The sequence below is a fragment of the Perognathus longimembris genome, chromosome 17 (assembly GCF_023159225.1).
Source record: "Perognathus longimembris pacificus isolate PPM17 chromosome 17, ASM2315922v1, whole genome shotgun sequence".
NCBI classification, from domain to species: domain Eukaryota; kingdom Metazoa; phylum Chordata; class Mammalia; order Rodentia; family Heteromyidae; genus Perognathus; species Perognathus longimembris.
The window spans coordinates 20,178,878-20,188,816 of NC_063177.1; the positions used below are offsets into that span (position 1 = coordinate 20,178,878).

The 9,939-nt window shown below is 43.0% G+C and overlaps 1 non-coding gene across 1 annotated transcript; it reads right to left on the minus strand.

Annotated features, from left to right (window-relative positions):
• Positions 1-6,443: 6,443 nt before the first annotated feature.
• LOC125366647 lies at positions 6,444-6,550 on the minus strand. The gene has a single exon (XR_007213934.1). It is a non-coding gene; the product is annotated as a U6 spliceosomal RNA (small nuclear RNA).
• Positions 6,551-9,939: the final 3,389 nt, after the last annotated feature.

The window sequence follows — 9,939 nt, forward strand, 5'->3', positions numbered from 1 at the left end:
TGAGTCCTTAGGCTCTTTTCTGAAACTTCTTACAGTAGAATGTTCTTTCTACTGCCCCTTCTTTGGTTCCTCTGGGACCCCCTTGTCTGGCCCGTGCCTTAGACCTGCCAGAGCAATGTCAGGCAGAGCACCTGGAGTCACCCTCCCTGCCCAAGCCCCAGGGAATTCCTTCTGGAAACCTGCCGGTTGGTCTCCCTTTCATTCCCCTCACCCTCACCCCCAAATCAGGCCAGGGTGATGAAAGCCTGCAGCTCTGGCTGTCAACAACCCTTTCCATAGGAATTTAATCACAGTTCAGGGGCCCAAGTTGGAGGGCTCCAGGCATTCCCACCTTCCCTGTTGCTTCTCTGCTCTTCCTGATGTTGCACAGATTTGGGGGGGGGGTCTTAGTTTTAGTCAGGATTATGTCCCCTAAGCATTTTTTTTTAGTAAGAATTCTCTGTGCAGGGAAGTGGAGGGCATTGCCTCTCTGGGGGCTGGTTACCCCATTGGAGACCAAAGGCAAGTCTTGAGAGACTTTTCAGCAAGGAGCATAATTAAACAGGCTTGGAACTGTTTCCCAGTTGTCTTTTGGTGGTATTCTGAGGCAAACCTGTTTTCAGGGCTGAAGGCAGAGGCCTTTTCCTGAACGAGTACCAACTGACTAAAACAAATCTTTCCACCCAATCTGCCTTTCCAAAGGCTCTTCTGTTGGTAGGGACCCCGGGGACCCAAGCATGAGATGACCACACTGGCAGGGGCCAGACTCCCGGCAGCCTCTCCTCTAAGCAGCAGAGGAGAATCTTGCCTGGAAGTCACTTAAAAAGTAAGTTTAGGGCTGGGAATATGGCCTAGTGGCAAAGAATGCTTACTTCCTTTACATGAATCCCTGGGTTCGATTCCCCAGCACCACATATACAAAATGGCCAGAAGTGGTGTTGTGGCTCAAGTGGCAGAGTGCTAGCCTTGAGCAAAAAGAAGCCAGGGACAGTGCTCAGGCCCTGGGTTCAAGCCCCAGGACTGGCAAAAAAAAAATAATAAACAAAAATTTTAAAAATTATAAAAAAAAGTAAGTTTAACTAATTGATTAATTTGTTGTTCTAACGGAGGGCCCCATACTTTCTCAACAGGTGCTCTACCACTTGAGCCCTCACCCTAGCCATGGAATTTTTATTTTTTGTACTGGACCTGGAACTTGAATTCAGGGTCTGAGCACTGTCCCTGAACTCTTTCTGCTTAAGCTAGCACTCAGCCACTTGAGCCACAGCTCCACTGCCAGCTTTGTAGTGGTGAATTGGAGATAAGAGTCTCACAGACTTTGCTGCCAGGCTTGTTCCAACTTTGGTTCTTAGATCTCAGCTTCCTGAGCAGCTAGGATTACAGGTGTGAGCCACCAGCACCCACCTTAAGGATCTAGTAGATTTATTAGCCTTCTTCTTTTGCTGTGTGTGTGTGGGTGTACTGGCTTGAAACCCACCTGGGCATGGTCTCTTAGTTGATTTTTTTTTCTATTAAGGCTGTTACTTTACCACTTGAACCATACCTCCACCTCCTTGAAAAATTTTTATTAAATGTTTATTATGTCCCATGTACATTGAGTGGTTACAAAGGTGACCCAACCTTCAGTAGCTTCCTGCTGTGTATAAGGAGCAGCCCTCCCAGGTTCTGGCCCCCTTGTATGACCTGTGAACTCCCCACCAGCACCCTAGTCTCACACTGTGTCTCCTTCCTTGCCTGGCTTACTACCCTCAGGCAGGCTCACTTTTTAAAATTTCTTTGAACTTTCTGCCTAGGTATTCATGCAAAAAGTCTTTGAGACTCTTATCTCCAATTAACGGGCACAAACCCAGAAGCAGAACTATGGCTTAAGTGCTAGAGCGCCAACCTTGAGTATAAAAGCTACGCAAGAGCACAAGACACTGAGTTCAAGCCCCAGCACTAACCCAGAAAGATAATAAATAAAGAGATTATTTATCATGTGGATAGTCGAAAATTTTGTGCATTTTTTAGCATCCAAAGCAAAAGGAGAAATGGTGGGTCATATGAATTGTATCCTGTAGTTTATAAAAAAATAAAAAGGAGGAGGAAGGGGGGGGAAGACAAAGATGAGGAGGAGGAGGAGGATGAGAAAGAGGAGAACAAGGAAGATGAAGAGGCAGAGGAGGAAGGAAAATGTTGTTTTGGATCATTTTTGCTTAGAGGCAACTCACCTAGCATTACATTATTAGAGAATTAGACTTCATAGATACTCACCTAAGCCACTTGGGTTATCTCGCTCAGAGATGTCTTCTACTGTGATTTTTGCAAGAGCAAAGTTGGTCTGGGTCTTACCATGAACTGATGAGTCGGTGATGCTTTATCTATACAGAGCCATCCATTACACAAAAGCACCAGCACTGTTGCCTGACCCCATGTCTCTCTTTTTTTTTTTTTTTTTGGCCAGTCCTGGGCCTTGGACTCAGGGCCTGAGCACTGTCCCTGGCTTCTTTTTGCTCAAGGCTAGCACTCTGCCACTTGAGCGCCCCTTCTGGCCGTTTTCCATATATGTGGTGCTGGGGAATCCAACCAAGAGCTTCATGTGTAGGAGGCAAGCACTTGCCATTAGGCCATATTCCCAGCCCTGACCCCATGTCTCATTGACTTTTAACTTTGGTTCAGGGATGAGAGCCAGTTTGCTCAGCATAACCTGCCTTCCAGAAAGATGGGCTTTCGACATGCTGCTGGGACAGGTAACATCAGCAAGCCGGCGTGCACAAACCACTAGAAAATCCCCAGGCTTCCGTCCCCTCTGCTTGCTCAATGTTGTATTTACCCTTTCATGAGGCTGTGAAGGGAGAAAGGAAATGATAACTGGGCAAGCCTTGGCCAAGGGTAACACAAACTCTAACACTGATTTCATGGGTAGAGCAGGAGCTTCAGCTGTGGGAAATTTCCACTCATCTTGGCATTCCCTATTAGAAGTGCGTAAAATAGCCACACCTGGCATCTATGGTCAGCGTCATCCTTACCCAAGAATGGCCCCACATTTTCCTGTTGAGCTAGCACACAGGCTGAGCCAGGCCCAGTGTTTCTGTTTGTACTCAAAGACAACTTTTTCTTTCTTTTTTTTTTTTTTTTTTTCTGGTTCACTTTGGCTGGGGAATTCACTTAGCTTGTTTTCCTGACTTCTCTCATATGGTTCTTTTGCAACCAATCAGCTACCAACATCTGAAATGCAGTTGTTTATGGGAAAAATGCAGCACCCCAAGGACCCCTAGTACTCCTGGAGGTCACTTTTGGGGCAGCCTCCTGCTGCTTAGAGGTGATCTGGATTCGGAACCAATTCATCCCCTGAGGAGGGTTACACAGCTGAACACAGACAGGGGCCTGGGCACAGTTTTGTAGCTGTTTGACTTAAGGTTGGTGTTCTGCTACTTGAACCACAGCCCCACATCTGCTTTTGGCTGGTCAATTGGAGATAAGAGTCTGACAAACTTTCCTGCCCAGGCTCAGATCCCAGCCTCCAGAGTAGCTAGGATGACAGTCATGAGCCACCAGCACCCTGGTGACAGTGTGTAGTTTGTGGTCTGCAAAGGGCATGTGTTTGTGTTGGGAGTCAGGGGGCTGGGGCTGTTCCTTTGCTATCAGCGTGAAGACCAATAACGGGATGTCAACTCCTCAGACACTCTCTCCCCATTTTGTGAAGCCAGCGCATCCTGAAATACCCTGTGCAATTCTGTTTTGTTTTGTTTTTTGCCAGTCCTGGGGCTTGGACTCAGGGCCTGAGCATTGTCCCTGGCTTCTTTTTGCTCAAGGCTAACACTCTACCACTTGAGCCACAGTGCTACTTCCAGCCTTTTCTAAATATGTGGTGCTGAGGAATTGAACCCTGGGCTTCATGTATATGAGGCGAGCACTTTACCACTAGGCCATATTCCCAGCCCCCTGTGCAATTCTGAGTGAGGCCACCGTGGGGTTTTCCCTGCCTGGGTGAGACAGGTGATTCACTTCTCTGGCTAAGTTCCTTTCTGGACTCTTGGCTGAACATCTTGACTTGTGCTAGGAAAAGAAGGTCTTTCTCAGAAATGGTTACCACTGCCTGGTGTGGTGACCTGAGCCTATAATCCCAATACTTGAGAGACTGAGGCATAAGTTCAAAGCCAACCTGGACTACATATAGAGGTTCTGTCTTACACAACAAAACAAAACAAAGCCATCCTCAGCATGATGGTATATACATGTAATCCTGGCTTCTAAGGAGGCAGAGGTTGGATGGTACTCTGAGACTGGCTTGGATAAAGCTTAAGACTCTATCTAAAAATGAACTAAAGCAAAAAGGCCTGCATATATGGCTCAAGTGGCAGGCTGCTTGCCTGGTGAGCACAAGGCCCTGAGTTTAAACTCCAGTACTGTCATAAGGTAGGAAGGAATTATTCATTTTTGAAACGATTACATTAACAGTTCAAAAAAATTCATGTTAAAAGAGGTTGTATCATAAGCTGATAAGCCAAAACCCATGTTATTCCATGTGAGTCAATGCCACCTTTAACTTTATAATTAGTTGTGTGTGTGTGCGCTCCTGTGTGCATGTATGTTTGTGCATGGGTGCATGTGTTGGTACTGAGGTTTGAACTCAGGGCCTCCCACTCCCTCTTGACCTTTATGTTCAGTACTGGCCCTCTACTACTTGAACCACTGCATTTCTGGCTTTTGGCTGGTTAATCAAAGATAAGAGTCACAAGGATTTGTCTTCCAGGACTAGTTTTGAACCTTGATCCTTCAATCTCAGCCTTCTGAGCAACCAGGATTACAGGTATAAGTCACTGGCGCCCAACTGTAATTAGCAAGTTTTCATAGCTGATTATATTGTCTTAACTTTTCCTTCCTTATGATTGTCTTGAGCAGAGGTTGGCAAGCAATGAACCACAATAAGGCAAATTTAGAGCATTGATTGTTTTTATAAACCAAGTTTTATTGGAAACTAGTCATAGCCATTTGTCTACATATTGCCCATGGTTACACTTGTGCCATAAAGGCAGTACTGAGTACTTGTGACAAATATTTACTGAAGTATTTACTAAATATTTAGTTTCTGACTCCTTTTATTTCAAACTTTTATTATCAAACTGATGTACAGAGAGGTTACAGTTTCATAAGTTAGGCATTGGATATATTTCTTGTACTGTTTGTTACCTCGTCCCTCATTCCCCCCTCCTTCCTCCCCCTTTCCCTTTCCCCCCATGAGGTGTTCAGTTCACTTATACCAAACAGTTTTGCAAGTATTGCTTTTGTAGTTGTTTGTCTTTTTTTTACCCTGTGTCTCTCGATTTTGGTATTCCCTTTCAATTTCCTAGTTCTAATACCAGTATACACAGTTTCCAGTATACTCAGATAAGATTACAGAGATAGTGTAGATACAACCACAGGAAGGTGATACAAGAACATCATCGATAATAGAAGCTACAGATACACATGGGACGTTGAAAGTAGTTACATTTGTGATATAACAATCGTTTCCATAACATGGAGTTCACTTCACTTAGCATCATCTTATGTGATCATAAGGGTATATAGCTATTGGGCTCTTGTAATCCTCTGCTGTGACTTGCCTAAACCTGTGCTAATTATTCCCAATAAGGGAGTCCATAGAGTCCATGTTTCTTTGGGTCTGGCTCACTTCACTTAGTATAATTTTTTCCAAGTCCTTCCATTTCCTAACAAATGGGGCAATGTCATTCTTTCTGATAGAGGCATAAAATTCCATAGTGTATATCTATCACATTTTCCTGATCCATTCATCTACTGAGGGGCATCTGGGTTGGTTCCAGATTCTAGCTATGACAAATTGCGCTGTGATGAACATTGTTGTGCTGGTGGCTTTACTGTGATTTTGTTTGTGGTCTTTTGGATAGATACCCAAAAGTGGGGCTGCTGGGTCATAGGGGAATTCTATATTTAGCCTTCTGAGGAATCTCCATACTGCTTGCCAGAGTGGCTGAACCAGTTTACATTCCCACCAACAATGAAGTAGGGTTCCCTTTTGGCCACATCCCCTCCAACAATTGTTATTGTTAGTTTTCTTTTTTTTTTTTTTTTTTTGGCCAGTCCTGGGCCTTGGACTCAGGGCCTGAGCACTGTTCCTGGCTTCTTCCCGCTCAAGGCTAGCACTCTGCCACTTGAGCCACAGCGCCGCTTCTGGCCGTTTTCAGTATATGTGGTGCTGGGGAATCGAACCTAGGGCCTCGTGTATCCGAGGCAGGCACTCTTGCCACTAGGCTATATCCCCAGCCCCATTGTTAGTTTTCTTGATATATGACATTCTTACTGGGGTGAGATGGAATCTCAATGTTGTTTTGACTTGCATTTCTTTTATGGCCAGTGATGTAGAGCACTTTTTCATATGTCTCTTGGCCATTCTCATTTCCTCATCAGAGAAGTCTCTTTGTAAGTCTTTAGCCCACTTGATGAGGGGGCTATTGGTTCTTAAAAATATGGAGCGCTTCACCAATTGGCGTGTCATCCTTGCGCAGGGGCCATACTAATCTTCTCTGTATCGTTCCAATTTTAGTATATGTGCTGCCAAAGCGAGCACTAGTTTCTGACTCTTAACAGGAAACATTTTATAACTTGTAGTCTTAACTAGATAATAATGCTCTCAATGTTGATTTTTTTTTTTTTTTTTTGCCAGTCCTGGGTCTTGAAACCAGGGACTGAGCACTGTCCTGGCTTCTTTTTGCTCAAGGCTAGCACTCTGCCACTTGAGCCACAGCACCACTTCTGGCCATTTTCTGTATATGTGGTGCTGAGGCATTGAACCCATGGCTTCATGAATGCCAGGCAAGCCTTCTACCACTAGGCCATATTCCCAGCCCCCTCAATGTTGATATTTTTTTAAATCATGCTGGGATTTTAGTTGAAATTACATTGAATATTTACAACAATGCCCACTTACAATATTACATCTTGCAGAGCTTGAATATCTATTTAGTTTGTATCAGTAGTGATTTATGGTTTTAGTGTGGTTTTCCTCCCTCCCTTCCTCTCTCCCTTCTAATTGGAATTATCCAAATTGAGACATGCAAGTACTTTAGAGCCATTAAATTATTTGTTTTATTTAGTTATGTAGCCAGTCCTGGGGCTTGAACTCAGGGCTTAAGCACTGTCCCTGGGTTCTTTTTGCTCAAGGCTTGCATTCTACCACTTGAGCCACAGCGCCATTTCTGACTTTTTCTGTTTATGTGGTGCTAAGGAATTGAACCCAGGGCTTCATGTATGCTAGGCAAGCACTCTACCACTAAGCCACATTCCTAGCCACACCATTTTTATTTATTTTTTTTTAAATTTATTTATTAATTAAACACAAATTTTTTGACAAGGTGTTGTGTAAAAAGGGTACAGTTACATAGTAGGGCAGTGTGTACATTTCTTGTGATATCTTACACCCTGTTTTTCTTTCTCTTCCCTAGGTCTGGTAGACATATATACAATACACAATGTACCAAGAACATAGCCACATGGCCTACGCCCAAGAAAATTCGCCTAGGGCTTTAAATGTAATGTCAGTATTAGACAATATGTCGACAGTAGTCTTATATGAATGTACATACATAGCTTTTGAGCTATTGTATTCCACTGAGAGGTCAATTTTTGACCTTTATATGTTAAGTAGTTAGTTGTTTGGTTTTAGTTACATAATGTTGGGTCGCTGCCCCAATCCTGTGGGAAATACCTTTTGACAAGCAGTTTTTGGTTTCACAGACCTGGTCTCTACTGTCTCTCCATCGCCCCTTCTTTTTTTTTGCTTTTTAAAAACAATTTATTTATTAATTGAACACAAATTTTTTGACAAGTTGTTGTGCAAAAAGGGTACAGTTACATAGTAGGGCAGTGTGTACATTTCTTGTGATATCTTACACCCTGTTTTTCTTTCCCTTCCCTAGGTCAGGTAGACATATATACAATACACAATGTATCAAGAACATATACAGTATCCACGTGGCCAAGCCCAAGAAAATTCATCTAGGGCTTTAAATGCAATGTCGGTATTAGACAATATGTCGACAGTAGTCTTATATGAACGTACATACATAGCTTTTGAGCTATTGTATTCCACTGAGAGGTCAATTTTTGACCTTTATATGTTGAGTAGTTGTTTGGTTTTGGATACATAATGTAGGGTCACTGACCCAAACCTGTGGGATATACCATTTGACAAGAAGTTTTTGGTTTCACAGACCTGGTCTCTACTGTCTCCCCCTCCCCCCTCCTTAACAGTCATATATCAAAGAGATCATGCCCCTTTGTTTTCTGTGTTCTAGGCTTGTCTCGCTCAACATTATTTGTTCAAGTTCTGACCATTTCCCTGCGAATAACAATATTTACCATTCCTAATTGCTATGTAGTATTCCATTGTGTATAGGTACCATATTTTTTGGATCCATTCATCTGTGGAGGGGCATCTGGGTTGTTTCCATATTTTGGCTATTGTGAATTGTGCCGCGATAAACATGGAAGTACAAATGTCTTTTTGATATCTTGGGGTTTGCTGTTTAGGATAGATGCCTAGGAGTGGTATGGCTGGGTCATAGGGTAGGTCTATATTGAGCTTTTTGAGAAACCTCCATACTGTTCTCCAAAGTGGTTGTACTAATTTGCACTCCCACCAACAATGGAGAAGGGTTCCTCTTTCCCCGTACCCCCTCCAGCATTTGTTGTTGCCTGAGTTCAGAGTATAGGCCATTCTAACTGGGGTGAGGTGGTATCTCAGGGTTGTTTTTCTTTGCATTTCCTTTACTACCAGGGATGTTGAGCATTTCCTCATGTGTTTCTTTGACATTTTTATTTCTTCTCTTGTGAAGTCTCTCTTTAGCTCCTTTGCCCATTTCCTAATAGGTTTATTGGGCTTGAAGGGGCTTAGTTTTTTGAGTTCTCTGTAGATGACAGATATCAGGCCTTTGTCTGTTGCTGTGCTGGTAAATATCCTTTCCCATATCATTGGTTGTCTTTCTATTTTGATGGCTATGTCCTTAGCTGTGCAGAAACTTTTAATTTGTAGTAGTCCCATTTGTCGAGTCTCTCCCCTATTTGTTGTGCCCCTGGGACTATATTCAGGAAGTTCCTATATTCAGGAAGTGCCTGTAAGTTCTAGCGTCTTTCCTACTCTGTCCTTCAGTAGTTTCAAGGATTCAGGTCTGATATTGAGGTCCTTGATCCATTTTGAGTTGATCTTGGTGCATGGTGATAGGCTTGGGTCTACTTTGAGTTTTCTGCATATGGCTGCCCAGTTCTCCCAGCACCAGTAGTTGAAGAGGCTATGTTTATTCCATTGTATGTCTTTAGCTCCTTTGTCGAATATCAGTTGGCTGTAAGAGTGCGGTTTTATTTCTGGGTCTTCAATTCTAATCCATTGGTCTTCCGATCTGTTTTTATACCAATACCATGCTGTTTTTGTTATGATGGCCTTGTAGTAGAGCTTGAAGTCTGGTATTGTGATACCTCCTGCACTGCTTTTTTTTGCCTAGATTTGCTTTGGCTATTCTAGGTTTTTTGCTGTTCCATATGAATTTATGGATTGCTTTCTCTGTTTCAGTGAAGAATGTGGCTGGGATTTTGATAGGGATTGCATTGAATTTGTATAACAATTTGGGCAATATGGCCATTTCACTATATTGATTCTGCCTACCCATGAGCATGGGAGGTCTTTCCATCTCCTTGTGTCTTCTTTGATTTCCCTTATTAGATTTTTATAGTTTTCATTAAATAGGTCTGTCACGTCCTTGGTTAAGTTGATCCCTAGGTACTTTATTCTTTTTTTGGCTACTGTAAATGGAATTGTTTCCATAATTTCCTTTTCTGTTTGTCTATTGCTGGTGTACAGAAAAGCTGCTGACTTTTGTGGGTTGATTTTGTATCCTGCTACTTTGCCAAATTGGTTTATTAGGTGTAGGAGTTTGGGGACTGAGTTTTTTGGGTCCATCAGAT